Consider the following 19,246-nt stretch of genomic DNA (forward strand, 5'->3'; position numbering starts at 1 on the left):
AGATGAGACCAAATGTTGGACATTGTATTTCTTGAGTGTGTGTGTGTTTTAATCTCTCAGTTTAAAGCTGAAACTGATACAGTGAACAAGGGTAGAGAATAACACAGAAACGTCCTTGTTGTCAGTGAGCGGAGTTTATTAGGCAGCTTATAAAGCCAGAGAGAGCGGGGCTTTGGCTGATGAGAGCAGATGATGATGGATAACTCCTTACACTGTGACATTGACCTTCCATCCCAGATAATACCCATTGTTTTGCGAAATCGCGGAGCAAATGTGCAGGAAGGACAGGAAAAATCATGTGTAAATAAGGCAGGACCCGGCCACCGATTCCCATCGTCTCGCGCTCCTTGAGAACCGAGGAGAGACCCCGGTCCGCCCGGTCATTGATTTCCTGCCTCTCCTCGACTTGTCCATTGTTGGAACCCTTTTTAATTTAGCCATAAATTGGGAAAGCTCAAGTCGAATGAGCTGTTCTATTTTCTTCCTGTCAGGATGAGGGATTTGTTTTATGATGCATTGTGTATTAAATACAAGTAATCTGGGAAAGTGATTGCTTCACAGCCTCTCCGAGTCCTGGTCGAGGATCCTGATAGAGAGAGAAGTGCGAGGGGTTTTGTGAAAAGGAGGAAATGTGAGAAAAAGAGGATAAACTCTCGGGGTTTGTGGTATCACCGGGGGTAAATTGGGGTAACGGTGGTATGACCCCCGCACCAACCCCCTCTCACACACACAGACCCACCTACCAACCCACTCCCCATCTCCATGCACGGGCACGTGAAGGAAAAGCTACAATTCTTTTTCCAGTCAGGAGATGGCGTGCTCAGCTGAACTGAACTTCACTAAAGAAGTGTGAGTGGGGACTTGAGAGTTAAAAAAAACTAATTAGGTGATTCGATTTGTTGCTGCTGTCAAGTGAGCTAAACCCAGCACGGACTTTTGTCATTTCATAATAAAATCCCTCACGACACAATCAAATTCAGAATAAAAACCCTGCACATTTGTGACGTATAATTTGGTGATTTGAATGTCTATTTATGACAGCGCTGAGCAGCTGCACTGCGTTATCTCTACACACACGAGCGACCTAAGTTTGTGTGGATATTTTAGCAAAGGGAAAACAGACTCCAGCTGTCACGCGACAAAATGATAACACAATAAAAAATCTATTACAAATAATAATAAAAAAGGTCCCAGCAACGAGCCTACTTTGCTATAAGTCTACTTTTTTTTGTTGACTTTCAATCTTGTGCGCAAAACATCTACACAACAAGGCGTGTAGATGCTAGGTGGGCCATGAAAGATGTGTACGACTTGAATATATAATCACCTGAACGAGCTGCCATAAAAAGCTCTCGAGTCCGCGCTGAAGAGACCGATGGGGGTGAATTTAAAACACTTGTTCCTTTAATAAACCGCGAGAATGATTTGCGAGTCGTTGCTCTAATTTATATTTTGTTTGCCGTAAACGCCGTTCTGATGTGCCCGGATTTAATAGACCCGTTTTATCAGAATTATTTCCACGCCTTTGTCATAATGATTGTGACAAACGGTGGGATGGCGAGGTGGAAAAGCTGTTTATCAACAAATTACAAACCAAACACACGCAGGCTTCAGGGTATGTTAGTTCCGACTATATCATGCAACACAGCGTTTCATACTTATTTGATTGGGGAGGATTAAAACGTACAGCATCCGGATAATGTTTAAAGTGCTGTGAAATTCTTGAAAAGGAGTCTCAAATTGCTCAAACCCCTTTTTTTGCTTGCGGCTTTCTTGTTTGTTTTTAGGAGTTCGGTCACGCAAAGACAAATTCATACATGCATGTAGACACTTTTTATTTGTTTATAAGATCAATCAGCTTCATATATTATCTGAGATTCGGCTTCATGCGCTAACACACTTCCTTCTTCTTCTTAAAAAATCCATTAAATATCTTTCAAGCATTTTCTTCTATTTAGAAAAAAAAGGAAAAGTGATTTAAGTTTCGGTGCTCTGCAAAGTCAGATGGGACATGCTGGAGAAGAGGGGGGGATTCCCGTGTGGGTTGCAAACTGACTCCAGCAGCAAGCGAACTTGGAGAGCCTATACCCGCTGCAGCCGAGGGGCCACATGGAAACACTGGGAAGGCCTGTGTGGTGCATTCCAGCACATCCTTCAGGAGAGAGCGAGAGAGAGGGGAGAGAAAGAAAATATCGCGGCCAAATCCACATGAAATAGTTCCAGTGTTCATGACGAGACCTCCTATTGACACGGCGAAAAGCTGCATTAAGTCTCCATCGTGACTTTATATACACACGCCCCCCCCCCCCCCCCCCCCACACACACACACACACACAACCATCTTTCCCCCTCGCTTTTTATTTCTGCCTAAATGTGGGGCGATTCAATCAAGTGGTTAAAAAAAAGTCACCCGGGGCTCAAAGAGACGTCAGCCTCCAGACGGCACAACACTCTGCGGCTTTGTCTTTTAATTAGCGCATTCATCAGGCAATAGGTGCGCGCAGGAGAATGAGTGGCGTAGTTTCAAGAGTCTTTATTAATAGAGGATGTGCACGGTGCCAATTAGCATTAAAACACGGCGAAGGAAATGAAAGGAGAAAATGTAAATAAATTTTTTTCCTTGGGCCTGGAAGTAGGCCCGTTGTGAGCGGCGTGTTAATCTCCACCTCAGTAATTTGGTTCTGCGGGAGAAGACAGAAGCCCTGCTGCTGTGCCCTGCACTTCATAAATCACTGCTTTATGTGGACAAGGTCAGCACCCTCCCTCCTCCACACCCCCACCTCCATCTCTCTCTACTGGCCCCTCCCGGACCCTCCGCCATGTTTACCCGGCCGCCCGGGGGCTCTCAGGACCAGACCGGCTCACTTCTAATTACTTTGGATTATTTTCATTTGCCGGGGGTCAGGCAGGCATTCCGGCAGAGAGAGCGAGGGATGATTTCTTGACAAATTCTGCGGCCTACGAGGAACAAGCCCGGTGTGTTTGCTGAATTAGCACATGGTCTTTTTCGCTTTGGCACTGTCTTTGCTTCTCTTTGAGCTCATAATCCATGGCACACTCTTTTTTCTCCCCTTTTTAAGAGTAGAGGACTCTTTCATTTGTGTCCTTGTGGGTAGGTGTATTTTTTCAATCGTTTTGAAGTCGACACTTTAAAGTTTGAAAGTGTCAAAACTGGGAAGTAACACCAAGCCTCATGCCCTGAGTGACCCACTCAGTGACAGGATGCCCGACTGAGTGGGCTTACTCACGGATTTCTCAGACGAAGCATTAAATGAGAGAAAAATCATTTTCAAAATGCAAAAATAACAGAATTACCACAAAACGCGAAAAAAACAAACAAACTGAGAAGCAATCTCTGCCGCAAAAGCTGAAGTGCTACAAAGGACAGTAAAGGACTAAACTGTTTCAGAGGAGAGGGCGAATGTGAGATTAGATAAGATGCAAAGCTAACTGGGTTTAGGCAACCTGATGGTGTTGTCTGAAGGAAGCAATGGCGGCCTAAGTGACTTGAGAGTCTGTCAGGCGGAAGAGAAGTGGAGACGGGGCTGAGGGCTGGCAGTGATGTACACAAAGTAGTACAGATTGTGGTAATCACAGACACTTCCTCCACAGAGCCTCGGCATATAGGGACACACTGTATTTGGGCTATTGGGTGTGATAAAGCTGCACAAGTGTCAAAGGTCAGGTTTGTGAAACATAAATTCAGTGGGCACACAGCTCCCATACGCATTGGACAGACTGGAAACTTAAACACCTCCCCACCACCTCCACCTCCAGCCTCAGTGGAGAAGGTGGGGGGAGGTAATTAGAGCATGTTGCCTTTTGCCGCAGGGAGAACAAATTGGCTCTAAAACGCTCATAGATATCATCTTTAAAAGAGGCTTTTTATGTACAAGAGGTAAAAGTGGTATGGAACTGAACACGGCACTTCAGATGTCCAAGTGTCACACATTCATTACATTTATTGAGCTCTCTTCTCACGTTTAAAGTCAGGACTCAGCTGTAGCACTGTGACAAGCTGCCTTTGACACACCGTGTCCAATTGGAAGGCTAATATTTTAATGTTGGTGGATATCAGACAAGGACGTTACAGCTTTTCGCTGCGACCGAAGAAAATGATCCCGGCAGCCTTGTGATAACAGCTAACTTGATTCTGAACAGGAAACAACTGAAAATAGGTTGATACTTCTCAGAAATCTAAAAAAAAAAACCCCAGCAGCAGATCAAACACAGGCACGCTGTTTCTTCTGCGTATTCGCTTTTATTGGAAGTGTTTTTTTCTCAAACTGAAGGGGGGAAAAAAGCGCTTGTTGTGTCGTAGAGAAAAAAAAGAGGGGAACATGAGTGTATAATGGCTATTTTTATATTTAACTTTGCAAGTAGTCAAAATTGAAAAGTGAGAAAGGAGGAAAGTATTCTTGTGTAAGCAGACTGTGGAAGTGTGTTCAGTCTGTTCATCACGACATATAAAAAAACCCACATAGTTGTGACTCAAGAGGATATTACACTGATTTACATTTCCTGGAGATTTTCACTAACCTTTAATATAACTGCTGCTTCACTCTAACCTAACCTTAAAACCTCTATTCATCTAAAAAAAGCAAAAGACTTATGTTTTCAGGTTAACTTAGTCCCTGTAAGGAAGACATGTCCCAGTAATGTGGCTTTCTAAACACATTTAGACCCCCTCCCAACAGGAATACCTGGACCACACGCACATGCAGGCATAGGAATCTGCTACCCAGCACAGCGTACGTGGACATGATTAAAGTCAGAATTAGCTCGGAAAACAACAAATCAGTTGCAACAACCTTAAAATGAAGGAAAGCTGAGCGGCTCACACATAACACAGGAACACAGAGTGGCTCCCATTAAAGGCTTCACTGGCTTTCAGTAGCATCAAAGAGGCCCCTGAGTTAGACTGGGATTATATTTAACCCAGGAGCTTGTTGCACTGCGGAGTACAGGGCACATGCTGATGCTGCTGCCAGAACACCATGCTTCTGGCATCGCTCTGATCCAGAGCTTTCATTAAAATGTGGCTTGGGCACAATTTTCTGCAGGAACACACACATGGACGGACACACACGGAAACAACACAGAAAAAGTCAAAAACAAAAACAACGGAGGAAAAAAAAAACGATTGTCACGTTGAGCAGACTCAGCAACGCATCGTTCATATTGTATGCAACCTTTCTGTCGCTCGCTTTTACGATACAAGGCTGGAGGAAAGTGATGTAGTTGACCTATCGGTGTTAAACCTTTATTTAAGAAGTGAACCTTTAAAGTTTAAGAATCTTTTTTGTTTTTGTGTGTGGGCCCTGGGATGAGAAGAAAAAAGAAAAACAGCTCCAGAAGCCAAGCAAGGGGAGAACATCTGCACCGAAGGGACTTACTGGGGTTTGACTGCAGGGTCTAATAGTGCAAACCCCTGAACCACCATGCTCATATATAATATACTTAAATCATATGAGCTCTAGTTTATACTGACACATTGCTTCATGATAAACGTGAACAGGAGCTTGCGGATAATTAATCAGTCTTCTTTAATACATTTGAATTTGTGATTTTATCGAAAGTCATCCAGACACAGAGCCAGACTTACACGAATAAATGCAAAGAGTCCAACAAAACTCCTCCTGTTTGTGTATAAGTCTCTAGAAGGCCTGGGCTTGAGAGATTGCAATCTCACGTGGCACATTTCAGTAGTCAGACTTGATATGACCCATCAGACAAGCTCGTCGATACTCCCCAAGTTCATTCAATTCCAAACCAATCATTCCGGTGTCATACACTTTTGGGTTAATATTCTAACTGTGAGGCCCGGCACTAGGTAAAGATAAATCAGCTTTTATGATGGGTTGTTATGGTTTTTATGGCACTGGGGTTGTGAGGGACTGATTTGGGGATCAATCACCTGCAGGTGTCTGGCAGGGGCCGAGGGGCTGTGAGGATCGATTGAGGATCTAGAGCTGTAGTGATGGAATAGAGGTGTATTCGTGTGTGTGTTGAAATTGGGTGCATTTGTTGGGTATGTGTATTAGTTTGTGAAGGCGTGAGAGAGACATAATGATGAAGGTGTGTATGTGAGTGCTTCGGAGACACAGAGGAGATATATCTAGGGCTGCAGCAGTGATGAAGGGCTGCTGGACTATGACCAGACCATCTCAGCTCTTATCAGAGCCCCCACCCCCCAAACCGCCCATTCCTCCCACCTCCACCCTTCTCGATCCACTTCTTTATCTTGGTGGCACTTTGGAAAATCTCATTGTCACAGAACATTTAACAAAGACAAAAGTCTCAGGCTGGCAGCTGGAGATGACTGGCCTGGCAGCTAGTGCGCAGAGTATCCCTCACACGGCCTCCTTCACTCACGTCTTGCTTTTTCTTTTTCTTTTTTCTTTTCCCCCCTGGGAGAGGCCGGCAATGTGGGCAAAACACCGCCAAAACATACTGACAAGTCCACGTATATCTAGGTGCACAGACGGCTCGAGCGGCCATCAACACACAGACACAATAATCACCCAGAAGTTTGTCAGTTTAACTCTCTCTTTCTGCTTCCCTGGAAACCATGTTTATGCACATTCAACATCTCCCCTGACTGTCAGACGGCTGCTTCCTCCACGCTGTCAGCACAGCACCGGCTGAAACAAAAGAGGCGGAGAGCGAGGCCTAGGGTTTCTGAATTAGAGGAAGTTGGTGCTGATTACGCTGCCACTGAAGAAGCATTCCGATCCTGTTAACCCCTATGTGAGCTGCCAAACTCCAAACCATGCAGTGAAACCGCACACACACACACACACACACACACACACACACACAGCCCCACCCCGAGTGCCCTCTCCATGCACACAAAAAAACATTTCCTCCTCTTGTCTGTTCTTTCCTTTTGCTTCTTTAATGATAATCCTTTGCTTCTTCTGTCCTAGATCTTTCTACATCCATTCTTTTTTCAGCATTTTTTTGGTCTCCTCTCTGATGTACTTTGCTCTCTGTCATCCCCTTCATTGCAGAAATACAGCAGTTGGCTCTCGTAGGAGGAGGGAACATTCCACCATCACACCCTTACCTCTCTATCCCTGATGAATGTCTTCACTCCACTTGTTTATAAGATAGAAGGGGTTATTCATAATCAAGCCCAAGAGAGTATGTACACACTGTGGACATCCTGATAGAAAGCAACGTATTAAATTTCTGTTTGTTTGACAGGAGCGCTGTCTCTCTCCTTCTCCTTGACAGGAAGACCCCCATCCATCCAAGCCGGGGCGCGACCCCAGCAGCACTCCCCTCTCTTTCTCTCTCTCAAGAGCTAACACATATTAAGTAAATGAAGAGTCTCTTCAGGCCAGCGGGAGATAAACGAGCTTCTTAAACATTTTAGGAGTGGCAGTTTGATCTGGTGCCGGTGGGTGTTTACGACGTAACTGCAGCAGAGTTGCGTTTGTGATGTTACCCATCTAAGTGTGTTTATACTGAAGGGAAGATTGTCCCGATCTCCAAGCCAGGTGCTGAAGCTCTGTGTCTGTTTGAGATGGAGGGTATACTTATGCCTTCTGGATGTGTGTGTGTGTACATTCCCTTTAAGTGTGTGCGGCTCCTAGGCCAAATCCTGTTCGGACAGGCAGACGGTGTGTTTGTCCACATCCCAAGCAGGAGCAGGTTCATGTTAGGGAGTCTGCTCTGATTCTCCCCCAAGCTTTTCCTCCTGTCTTTCTGTCTCTTTCTCTTTCCTATCTTTCTCTCTGTGATTATTGTCATTGTGGTTGTTTAAAAAAAAAAACCACTAGAAGGGGGAAGTGTAGAAGGGGGGTGGAACTGGGGAGGGGAAGCACGACAGAGCTGAGGTGGGTTGGTGGCAGTGGTGGTGGTGGGGAGGGCTATAAGGCCCCGAGGGTGGGTATAGGGTTTTGGTGAGGGCTCGGGGGTTGGTGGTGAGGTGTGCTTGGAGAGAGGGCCCTGGTGTAATCTCAGTGCTGAATAGACGGAGCTCTTAATAGAATCCCGTCGTCCGGCTGCCACCGAGAGAAACAAGAGCTGTAATGGATGGGCTCAGCTCTAGCTCCCACTTTCCCCCCAGTGACCCCTGCGTTGGTCAGAAGTAAGAGCTAAAGAAGCATTGTAGCCTCAGGCCTGATTGAATGGGGAGGGAGGGAGGTGGCGGTGGCAGTGGTGGCAGCGGGGGTGGAGGGGGTAGCCGCGCTGATAGACCAATTTCCCACTACTGCGAGCAGCAGGGCTTGATTGATGAGGGCTGGTGCTGGTGAGAGGAGGCCCATCACATGCGATCACATAAATACTTATTCAGCTCGAATTGGGCCTGACAAGCCTTACGACAGCTTTGTGCTGTCACAGATATCATTGGAAGGAAAACGCTCCATTAATCATGTGTAATTAACTTTTCCAAAGGGAGGTTCGGCTTGGAACCAGTACTAACCCACTCAGTACCCAGATAAAAAATTTCAGCATCTTAACTGGGATTGGAGAGGTCTTATTAAAAACTCGAACCAGTTTCCCTTGAGCCGCCCCGTTTGTACAGGAAACGGCTTCATTAGTATCGGTTTAGGACTCTAATGGGCTCAATACAAAGCCTCCTCTCTCAAACCCAGCCGTGTTCAGTGGCCTTACAGTGCAATATCCTGTGAGCGCACACGCCCATAATGTTCCCTGTTTGAAGTCAGAGCAGAACCCATCTGAACGCCTGCCACTGGTTAACTACCTTGACCCTCCCATAAAGTAGTGTGGAGGAGTGAATGTTGGAGAGCCCGACAAGCTGCGTGGTGTCATTTTCTCTTTCTGTCTTTCTGTCTTTAGGTAAAAGGTACCCTACCCATGGGAGTAAACTGGACCAGGGCCCCCTTTGTCTTAAAGCAGCGGACCAAATGATCTGCCACACACAAACACGTATACACAAACACGCACCAACTGATGAATGCACCGACTGAGTGCAAAATCTAATCTGATCAGCAGTCCTCCTTCAGCATTCTAATGCTGCCCACCTGCAGCTTTGTAGCTACACAGATGAATGTAATGTAAGCAGCTGGAATGGAGAGAGACAGAAAACAATAAAGGGCTAAACAACCATGTACCTTGAACTGAAACTGGATTCCAAGTTCTTTCAGGAAAATCAGATAATATCTTAGATACACCAAATGATCCGAAAGTACATTTGGTTCCACAGTTAAGAATGCACGAGATGTAGATGCGACGTAGTTATGTCAACACATCAGGCATCAGGAATCATTTTCACCAAACATTTTGACTCTCACAGTGTACCGTGTAATTGGTCTACACTTTTAAAATAACCAAGGGTGCTAAATTCAGGTGATAAGAGTATTTTCTTAAAAATGTGCTGCCGTTGTGGGGTGGGACTCAGCATAGAGGCATAGTCTATGATTTCACCACACATCCTGTTTTTATCAAGTGCACCGTTGGTTCTTGAAGGCATAATGTTTCTATGATGGAATTCAGACGTAGTCATCACATGCTTCAGTGCACACTGCTCATTAAATTATATCATTTACCTGAGTGGAATAAAGTCAAGAGCAAAGCTTGCATTTTGCCAGACACGCTTAGGCATCAACCTCACAAACACGTACACACGACCTTTCGAACTCAGTCATCTTTCTTCTCCTGTTGGTCATCGGTGGTCATTTCCTCTAGACATCATCCTCACTGTTGCACAGACTTGAATCATTTCCTTCCTGTTAATTATCTCTGTCTGGATGTCTAAAAGAAAGAAGATACACTACAACTTGTTAAACTAGTTAGGAAGATACCACCCGTATCGCAGCGCAGTATTCTCGTCATTATTAAACAAAGTTATACAATGACCAAAGATAATGCAACCCGCAAAGAAATAAGGGCTACAAGAACATGAGGAGGAGGACATAAATGATTGGGATCTTTGTGAGGTACACGGTGAGGAAAAACAGCTTTAATTATTGGCTGCCCTGGTCACCTCTCCAGAGAATCATTAATTAAAGTTGAAGTCCTTAAGGTGCTTATTCAGAGTGTCTAAACCAGATTAAAGGCCTGTAAAGTAAACTAGAGACAAGTTCATTTATCATTATGTACTTTACACCGACGAGTGACTTTTTTTCCCTTATGAGTTTTTAAGGTAACGTCCACTTTAAACAATGAATTCTAATTAATTAATTCTTTGTAATCCCAACCAGCAAAACTCAACAATAAAAGTATAAACTGAGTTTATTGTGCATTTGAATGAAAGTGATGAATTTTTAATGTTATTACACTGAGGCCATTATATCCCATCCTGGGAGAATCTGGATATAATCCGTAGATTTTCTTTCTCACAGACAACACACAGCAGGAAACACACAGTGCGCCTTAGAAACATTCAAACTGCTGGAAATTGTCTGTGTGGTTTAGGCAAAAGTCCTTGTGACCTTCAGCAACCGCTACAATCTGAAATTCAGATGTATGAAATTAAAACTTTCATTGGTAAGTTGGTTTGGATTTAGTGAATGCACATTTTCCCTAGCGACTGCTGGTTGCCAGGGGGTTACTGACCAGTCTGCAGCGCTGTGTGACTTTAGCTTGATGTTCTTACATGCACCTCTGCTTGAATAAAATGGCTTAAGTTAAGATTAACTGCATTAAGTGTTTTTAGTTTATCAGTTTGCTCTCTGTTGCTCGCCTGACATGATAATTTTGACTAATTAGATGAAAGTTGTGGAATTAATTTTCCAGCATCAGGTCTGAGAGATTGACCCATTAGTTGCTTGTGTCTCAAAGTCAGCGTTAGTACTGGTGCTTTGACACATTGTGTGAGGTAATATTAAGACTCAACCCGTCACCAACGTGTCATATATGGATGCCTGATCAGGAATTTAAATACAGTGTACCCTAATAGGATTTTTTTTTCAAGATGTTGGGTTAATCTTAGGAAACTCTATTTTAAGTTAAAATAAAAAGTTTTTTCTTAAACCTAAAGCTAGTCCTCTACACCTTTAACATATGCCTGTAGTTTTGTGATAACAGGTTGGTTTTTGTACATAAACCTCTGACAAATCAAGTTTTTCATGCCCCTTATTCTGACCTATATGAGGATTAACAGCCTGGGTATTAAAGAAGAGTCAAGGCAGAATGGGCTGTATGCATGAACAGTTGAGAGGTGACAATCTCAAAGACACAAATAAGAGAAAAAATAAGTCTTCATTCTCAGGGAGAAACAAACAGGAATGCATATGTGAAACCACATTCAATTATGTTGGTGGAGATGTAACAGTTCAACAGACAGGTAGTTAAAGGCATACTACAATCAGACGAGGAAGAAGAGGAAGAAGAGTTGGAGAGTGTGATAGAAAAGAGTCACTGGGTGAAAGGTCAAATACATTCACTCAGCTTAATTTGACTTATATATAGCAAATGCAGAAAAGCTCATCTGCTCTCATACTGGCCTCCCTCTCACTCAAAAGCAGGGCTTCAGCTCTCACTTATTACCAACAATGCCCCTCATTCTCTCAAAACTGTATTTAATTGACAATTTTCATGGCTTTCCTGTGAGACGTGTTCATAAACTGTTCAAAGAATCCAAATTGCCAGATGACACAATAACACTGCCTATTTCTCATTGTGCACATCTGGAGTCGGGCTTGGGTCTCGTCAGTCTCATTTGGCACATCTGAAGGAAAGTAGTGATTGTTAAAACCCTTTAAAATAAGCTATCCCCTGTCAACTGGAAGGGGACAGCAGACTGGCTGAAAATCGTTTTTTTCCCCCCTCTCATTTACTGATGGGATATTGCTAAAGGGAGACATTGGCCACTGCAGTTGGTTTGTCAAGAACAGGCCATTGGTAAAGTTTATAGCTCAGGTTGTGCTCTTAGCCCCCTTCAGACAGATGCTAGCTAAGTTGAAGAAAGGAAAGAGGAGAGAAGAGGAACGTGACGAGAAAGAAGGCCTTCTCAGTAAAATGGCTCTCAGTGTTAATCAGAGACTTCACAAGAGCCAGAGTCATCACCTCAGGACAGAAAGACTGAGAGAATGAGGGCAGGCACAGAGGTGAGGAAACGAGAGATGACTTTAATAAGAGATAGACAGCAAGATGGAGAGGAAAGGAAGGAGGCGAGGAGCGCCGGCTACATTCCTGTGGCCACAGCTGTGGGAGCTGCAATCACTAAAATGTAGCGCTGTCTCAGTGCTGGAGATTTCTGGACATGTTACAAACGAAATAAAACAGCACGACATGTCTGTTTTTTGAATCAAAGAGGAGACTAGCAATCAACATGCTGGGGTTTACACTACCTCCCTCCCTCCTTCATTCTTGTCCTCCCTCCATCCTTCTCTCTGGCTGACTGTCAGTCCCTCAGTGGTAGGGATGACCCCTTCTCTGTCTCTATATTTGCCCCTCTTTGTTCACCACTGGCCAGTTAAGGCAGGCATCTGAGGCTGAGGCCATCGATCATTGGCCTGACAGCGGGCCCCAGGCAGAGATGGCCCTGTTATTTGGACTCTGTGATGACTTCCTCAAAAAGGGGCCCCTCCTTCCCTCATAGGGCTGGCATGGTTGAGGTTTGGTTTGGAGCCTCCATACCTTCTCTGTATGTCCATAGAAAACACATCGAACTCACTGGCCGCATGTTTGGGTCACGCTAGGGTTAGCAAGACAGATAGAGTGTGGAGTAGGAGTAAAATAGGTCGAGAGAGCTGGAAGCTTGCTGTGTTTGAATCTACTTGGTAGCCTCTCCAGTCCCTTGGAGAACTGCAATGAAGACTTTGGCAGCGGTAATAACAGAAGTCAACACTGTAGATTTGAGAAAAGGAAACAAAAAAGCAACAGCTGGAGTGCCTCATTTGTGGATGTGATTTGTCTGTGTTCTGTCAGACAAGACACAGCAACACTACTTGCTAAAGTACATTTTAAGCCATTATTTAGATCTTTGTGCATGTTTGATTTAGGTTTGCTCCCCCTCCTTCTTCTCACATGACAGTGTGTGAATGTCCTTAAAAAGATGTTAAAAAACAAGGTTTATTCCTCGCACTTTACTACTTTGCTCCTCCAATGCATCCCTTCCCATCATTCTGCCTCCTCCTCAACTCTTTAGCTCAACACCCCCTCCCCTCTGTTCTCCCGTCTCCCTCCCCACACTCCCTCTCAGGCACTAGACAGCGACTTTGTAGAGCAGCAGTTGTACTATTGTCTTGCTGCTCACATCGCATCACCATTACAGTTGGCTATAATTGAAAACAGGAGTCTTTCTATTAGGCTACATGGTGACACGGGTATCTGTCTCTTCTGATATTCCCACACTGGCTAATTTCCCCCCTCATCTGCATTCAGCAGAGCAGAGGCAAGAGAGCATGACAGTGGATATGGACTCTGATAAAGACTCTGATAACTCTATGGTGATGTACTCCCACTTGCTTACTTTTATATTTAACGCAATTCAGGAAATGTATCAAACTTTGAAAAATTACAGAAAAAAAAATATACTTCAAAATTTATTTCATGGCCTTAGCTGAGATTCATCCCTTCCATGTTTCTTGTTCTTTTTGTTCTTTTAAAAAAAAAAAAAATCTTTCTAGCCTAGAGTCTGTGCAGTAAATGCTTGCCATAACGCTAAGCCCGCCTAACAAAGGGTGCACACACTTCATTAGCACTGTCCGTGAGAAGGAAGGAATCTTACACATGGAATCACTCCTGAGCTCCCGTCTCAGGCTACTGCTGTGCAGAGCCTGGACTCGCTGGCTTCCTTCCTTCGAAATCCTTCTGGCCCCTGCCTAAACACAATGCACAATTTGTTCATATCCCGCACCAAAGAAAAGGGAGATACACAAAGCGCAGGAGATAAGGTTTCAAACTGTCTTTGCACTCGCAGGTGTGGAACTTTTAAAGCATTAAAAACATCATTTAGTCCCCCGCCCCACTACCCCCTCCCTCTCCTCCTAAGCTTTCTTTTAAAATAAAAGAAGTGACCTGAAGGATCAATGGATGATGATGATGATAATAATGAAGAGGAGGGTGTAAGATAAGTTAATAACTGGGTGAGAGTTTAGGCAGTGGAGTTCACATACAAACCGAAGAGAGTTCGTTTAGCTTCTGTCTCACATTGCATCACGCTGCCCTGCACCTTAACACTAACACTTTGCTATTGCTCTCTCAAACTCTCTGCCTTTGCCCTGTTTCAATGGCATCAAATGGCTTGAGTGGACAAAAGAAGAGAGGGAGTGCTGCCAGCTGCCAGACTATGGCCACCATGGTACACCCCACTACTATGAGCATGCCATTGACCTTCAAAAACAGCTATTTTATTTTACTAATAAACACAAGTTGACTAAAATAGTTTTTTTTTTTTTCAAAAAACCCACTCAACATATCCACAGCTCCCTATTTTTTCAGCTGTCGTCCTGTGAAGAACATGAGGATTGGTGTCTTTTTTTCATGTACTTTGGAAAAGGCTTCTTCTGTTCCTGTACTGAAGGTGGAGTCAGTCAGGGTTTTTTTCTTCTGATTTTTATCTGTTTGTTTGTGCAATGCGTTACTGAGACAAAACCTGAAATAACATACCTTTATAAGTAATATAATCTCTCTTGTGTCTGTTAATCAAATATGTAATGTCCATTCTTTTTCACTTCTTACCCCATCAATAGTTGTTCTTGTTCTTTTGCATGTCGTGCACAGTCATGCTCCTCTGTTGCTTTATGCCTGCCTCCTTTTCGGAATTACCCAATGCAACTATCCATCAATCAGTCCATCCACCCATTTATCCATCCACTTGTTCATCTGTCCATCCATCTTTACCAATATAAAGGGCTTTAATATGATGAGTCCTTTGAGTCCAAGCAGGGCTCAGTCATTTGCTGTCGCTGTCTCCATTACTCTTTGCTATTGGTCCCCTGGGTTGTCACAGTGGCTGCAGAAAGACTTTAATTGACCGTCTTTTTTCCATCCTTGTGAATAACTTGCTGTCAGTGGTGTGTGAAAAGTAAGGTGTCATTTTTGTTCTTTTCTTCTGCTATTATCACATAAAACTTGTTATATCTGAGATGTAATTGCACGCAAGTGAGGTAAGTGTGTTGGAATTATCAGGTACAGGCTACGAGGCAGGAAAAAAAATATCCTCTGTCCTCTTTATCTCTTTCTGGCACGCACATGAACACTCTCAAACACACAGAATTTGGTCAGCCCTCACACCTGCTTTCCCCTTGACTAGGTCACTAAGTCCATATCTCTCCTTGGTGGTGTAAACTGTGGGTGAATCACTGTCAAATATTGTCTCAAGATTTTCTCTCTTTCTTTCTTCTTCTTCTTGTCTCTTTGTCAGTAAATGACTCTTATCACTCCTACCATGAAGGCCCTTTCTTCCCTTACTCATATCCGAAAGAGCGGAAAAAAAAAAGAGCAGAGTGCCTTTCAAAAACCAAAACTTCATTGAGACTACTGGTCTGTGTACATTCCACAAATTTGAACAATAACTTATCAGAGGTGAAAGAAGGAAGGGCAAAAAGAAAGAAAGCACATATGAAAGAAAGGATAAAAGGCAAAAATGTGAGGAGATAGGGGTAAGGAAGTGAAGAGGTGATCTGTGTGTATAAGGGATCTGCTGATTTGGCTTCCTCAACCCCTCTTGGTCTTCGAGGTCAACGTGAGGTTTCTCGATAGTTGTCAACAAACTTGGTGTGTGCTGAGTTAACATCCATCCATTGCACGCCTAAAATGAATGGGTGTGCGTCTGTTAATATTTAGAAGAGAAGAAATTGAGCGGATACATTTAGAAGTGCCCCTTGAAGTCTTTATTACATGCCAGCTTGCTCAACTTGCAAATCCGCTCCAAAGCAAGGTGCTATAAATTTACAAAATATACGTGCAACTTAATCGGAAAGTAGAGCTTGTTGGCAAACTTGATATTCGAATTTGAGGCCGTTTCTATGAGGCTGCAGTTCAAAAGAGATTAGATATGCACTATTTAGTCATGCAGTCCTTGAGCCGGAATCAGTTGTGAGGGAGATCATTCCAAAGGAAACAGGATCTCATCTGAGGTGATCCAGATCAGAGACCAGCTCGTAAAACTGTCCTCCCTAATGGATCACCTCATTGGAACGCATGCACTCGCACAGCATAGATGCAAAGATGTAGACTCACGTTCACACAGACACCACAGTGTATCCGAATACACGTAAACCTGGATACAACCATATAACCAAAGGCTAACACGCTCCCCCTTCGTTTAAACCCACATGCGCGCTCTCACCAACTCGGCCTGTTAGGAGAGAAGTTGAAATTTTAAGCTTGCAAATCTATAATGTGCAAATTCAAGTAAATTGTTTACTGACCCGTGTCATATTTGCATGTGTGTTTCAAGGCAAACAGGGCAGTGTGTACTGCTCCTATGATGTGGATTGGCTCTCTCGGGGGATCACACACACACATTTACACCCTCGCACACACACCAGTAACATTCCTTCCTGCCCTCTCTGGCCAAGCCCAGAGCTTGACCTTTCTGTGTCACTCAATCCAACAGGCAATATTTGCTTTCGTCATCATAAATATTAAATATGTGCAGAGGCAAATATTTGGGTTTGGCGACCTCGAAAGTGGTAAATGAATTAATGTATTCACATGAAGAGAGCCGGGGAGTCAGGGTGTTCCTGCACACACGCAGCCTTTCAGCCTTTCCAGCTCCTTACGGTAAAGGCCTGTCAGTGGTCACGCAGGGAAAGACCCACAACTTCTGAAAAAAAAAGTCATGGTAAATGACTCAAATTTGGAGGTCACTGAGTGGTAAATTCTTTTCTGCTGTTATAGTGTTTCACAACTGCATGCAACGCTAAGCCAAGTTAAGAAATACATGTACCATTTGACATAACTGCACATGCAATATTAAAACTACTAAAAAGAGTGCTACTCTGCTCAGTATAGAAACTCATCAGCCACCTCATTAGTTACATCTTGCAAGTACCAGGTTTTATTTGGCATCAGGGCTGCATTAATTCTTTGTGGCATTGATTCAGTAAGATGCTGGACCAGTTCCCCTGAGAGTGTGGTCCATATGATGGCATCACTCAGTTGCTGAAGATTTGTCAGCTGTACATTCGTGATGTGAATCTCCTGTTCTACCACATCCCAAAAGTATTGTATTTGACAGAGATCCAGTGACTGTAGATTGCACTGTCACCTTAGAAAACCAGTTTGGGATGATTAGATCTTTGTGAGATAGTATGTTATCTTGCTGCAAGCAGCCATCAGAAGATGGGTAGACTGTGGCTACAAAGGAATGACATGGTCACCAACAATACTCAGGTAAGATGCGGTGTTTAAACTGGCACTGAAGGGCTCAAAGTGTTTCAAGAAAATATCCCCCATAACATTAAACTACCATCAGCCTGAACTTTTCATATAAGCCGGCTTTCATGCCCTTTTTTGTCAAATTCTGACAAACAGTCATCAGATTAGGCATTGTTTTTTTCCAGTCTTCTATTAACAATTTTGGTGAATCTGTATAAATTTTTTGGCTCAGTTTTCTGTTCTAATCTAATGGGAATAGCACCGGGTGTGGTCTTCTGCTGCTGTAGACCGTATGCTTTAAGGGTTCAACGTGTTCCGTGTTCAGAAATGCTCTTCTGCATATCTTGGTTCTATCGAATGTTTTTTTGAGTAACTATTGCCTTACTATAGTCTGCCTTCCTTGAGGCTATCTGGAACTCTCCTCTGACCTTTCGAAAATCAACAAGCCCCAGAGAACTGCCACTCTCTGAATATTTTCTTTTTTCAGACCATTCTCTGTAAACCCTAGGGATGGTTCTGTGGGAAAATCCCAGCAGGTCAGCAGTTTCTGAAATACTCAGACCAGCCTGTCTGGCACCAACAGCCACGCCATGGCCAAGTCACTTAAATGATATTCAGTTTGAATTTCAGCTGGTCATCTTGACCATCTCTGCATGCCTAATCGTAATGAGTTCCTGCCATGTGATTGATTATTGATTAAATATTTGTGATAACAAGCAGTTTAACAGGGGTACCGAATGAATTTACCAGGTGATTGTAATTTGTAATGCTTTTCTCCAGTGCTCATTCACAGGCTTAATTTTCAAGGCTTTTCAAACATCCAAAAAGAATCAAATGCTTACAGTAAAATGTAAATGATATAACTTCTTCAATTGTTTGCAGAGGAGGTGATTTGTGCACAACAATTTCACAAAAATGTAAATAATAGTCAAAATTTAGGGACATGGACTTGGTACAGGTGATTCTGCAAGCTGTTGCACTTTCATAACATCTAGTGTTATCCAAGGCTGATTTTGTTTTAAAAGTTGACAATTTCATATTTTTTTCCAGGCTTAATCAAATCTTACTGCATAAATAGTACTGCATATCTTGCGGAAAACTTTGTGGGCTTTTCAAATATCTTTATGTAGATTTGTGATATATGTTTCTATAAAGGGCTTCTGTTTTTTTTTTTTTTAAGTTTTTGGTTGTATTAACAAAACCCCTGATCAGATTGCCAGAGGTATCTAATGTGGTCAGTGTAATGGTGACAAGGGGGATGGGGGCCCAGCAAGATGACTAATCTGAGGAGAGTTGTCAGAAAGGCAGTCCAACGATGACCCTGGCCTCTGTGTATAATTGTGCCCTCTGACCCTCTGGACATCCCAAATCACCAATCCAAACAATCAGAGTCCCTAGTAGGTACCCAGGGAAAAGCCCTGAAAAGCACACCAGTCTGTCTTTGCCCTGGTTCTCACATGTGCAGTCCCTCTGAAAGTTTCACATACATGGCTTTAGGAAAGCTAGAAACCCTCAGTGCAGAAGAGATGTGAGTTTGATCTACAGCTGAATCAGTCTTTTCAAAGTAGGGAAATTCCAAAGTGATGCCCATCAGTAATATTTCCTTTGGGAGATTTGAACATTTTGTATGAGTGTCTGGTTTCTGTGGACATTATTTTTTGTCACTACTGTGGAAAAAAAAAAAAAAAAAAAAAGTAAAACAGTATTGAAACACTACAGGTGTGTAGTTGAGATAAATGTGAAAGTTGAGTTAGTAGAATTGTGTTTACTCACTTGTCCCACAATTACTTCAGTGTATTTGTAACTACATATTAGGTCAGACAAGAATCATCAAAAACTCATTGGTGATGCAGCTTGTGTGATCCTATGGGATACGTTCCAGTTTTCTCTCTGTACATTCTATATGTGATACATCTGGATCTCTGCAAAACCAAAAATAAAACAGGAAGGAATCAGACATTTATCCTGGCAATGCTGATTTAACTGTCATCAGTTTTTT

The 19,246-nt window shown here is 43.3% G+C and overlaps 1 protein-coding gene across 12 annotated transcripts in view; it reads right to left on the reverse strand.

Moving 5' to 3' along the window:
* mecom (MDS1 and EVI1 complex locus) overlaps positions 1–19,246 on the reverse strand; it is a 122,626-nt gene that overhangs the window by 26,752 nt on the left and 76,628 nt on the right. The gene's annotated exons all lie outside the window — the stretch shown is intronic.

Source organism: Neolamprologus brichardi, chromosome 14 (assembly GCF_056152115.1).
Source record: "Neolamprologus brichardi isolate AB-2024 chromosome 14, ASM5615211v1, whole genome shotgun sequence".
Taxonomy (NCBI): Eukaryota; Metazoa; Chordata; class Actinopteri; order Cichliformes; family Cichlidae; genus Neolamprologus; species Neolamprologus brichardi.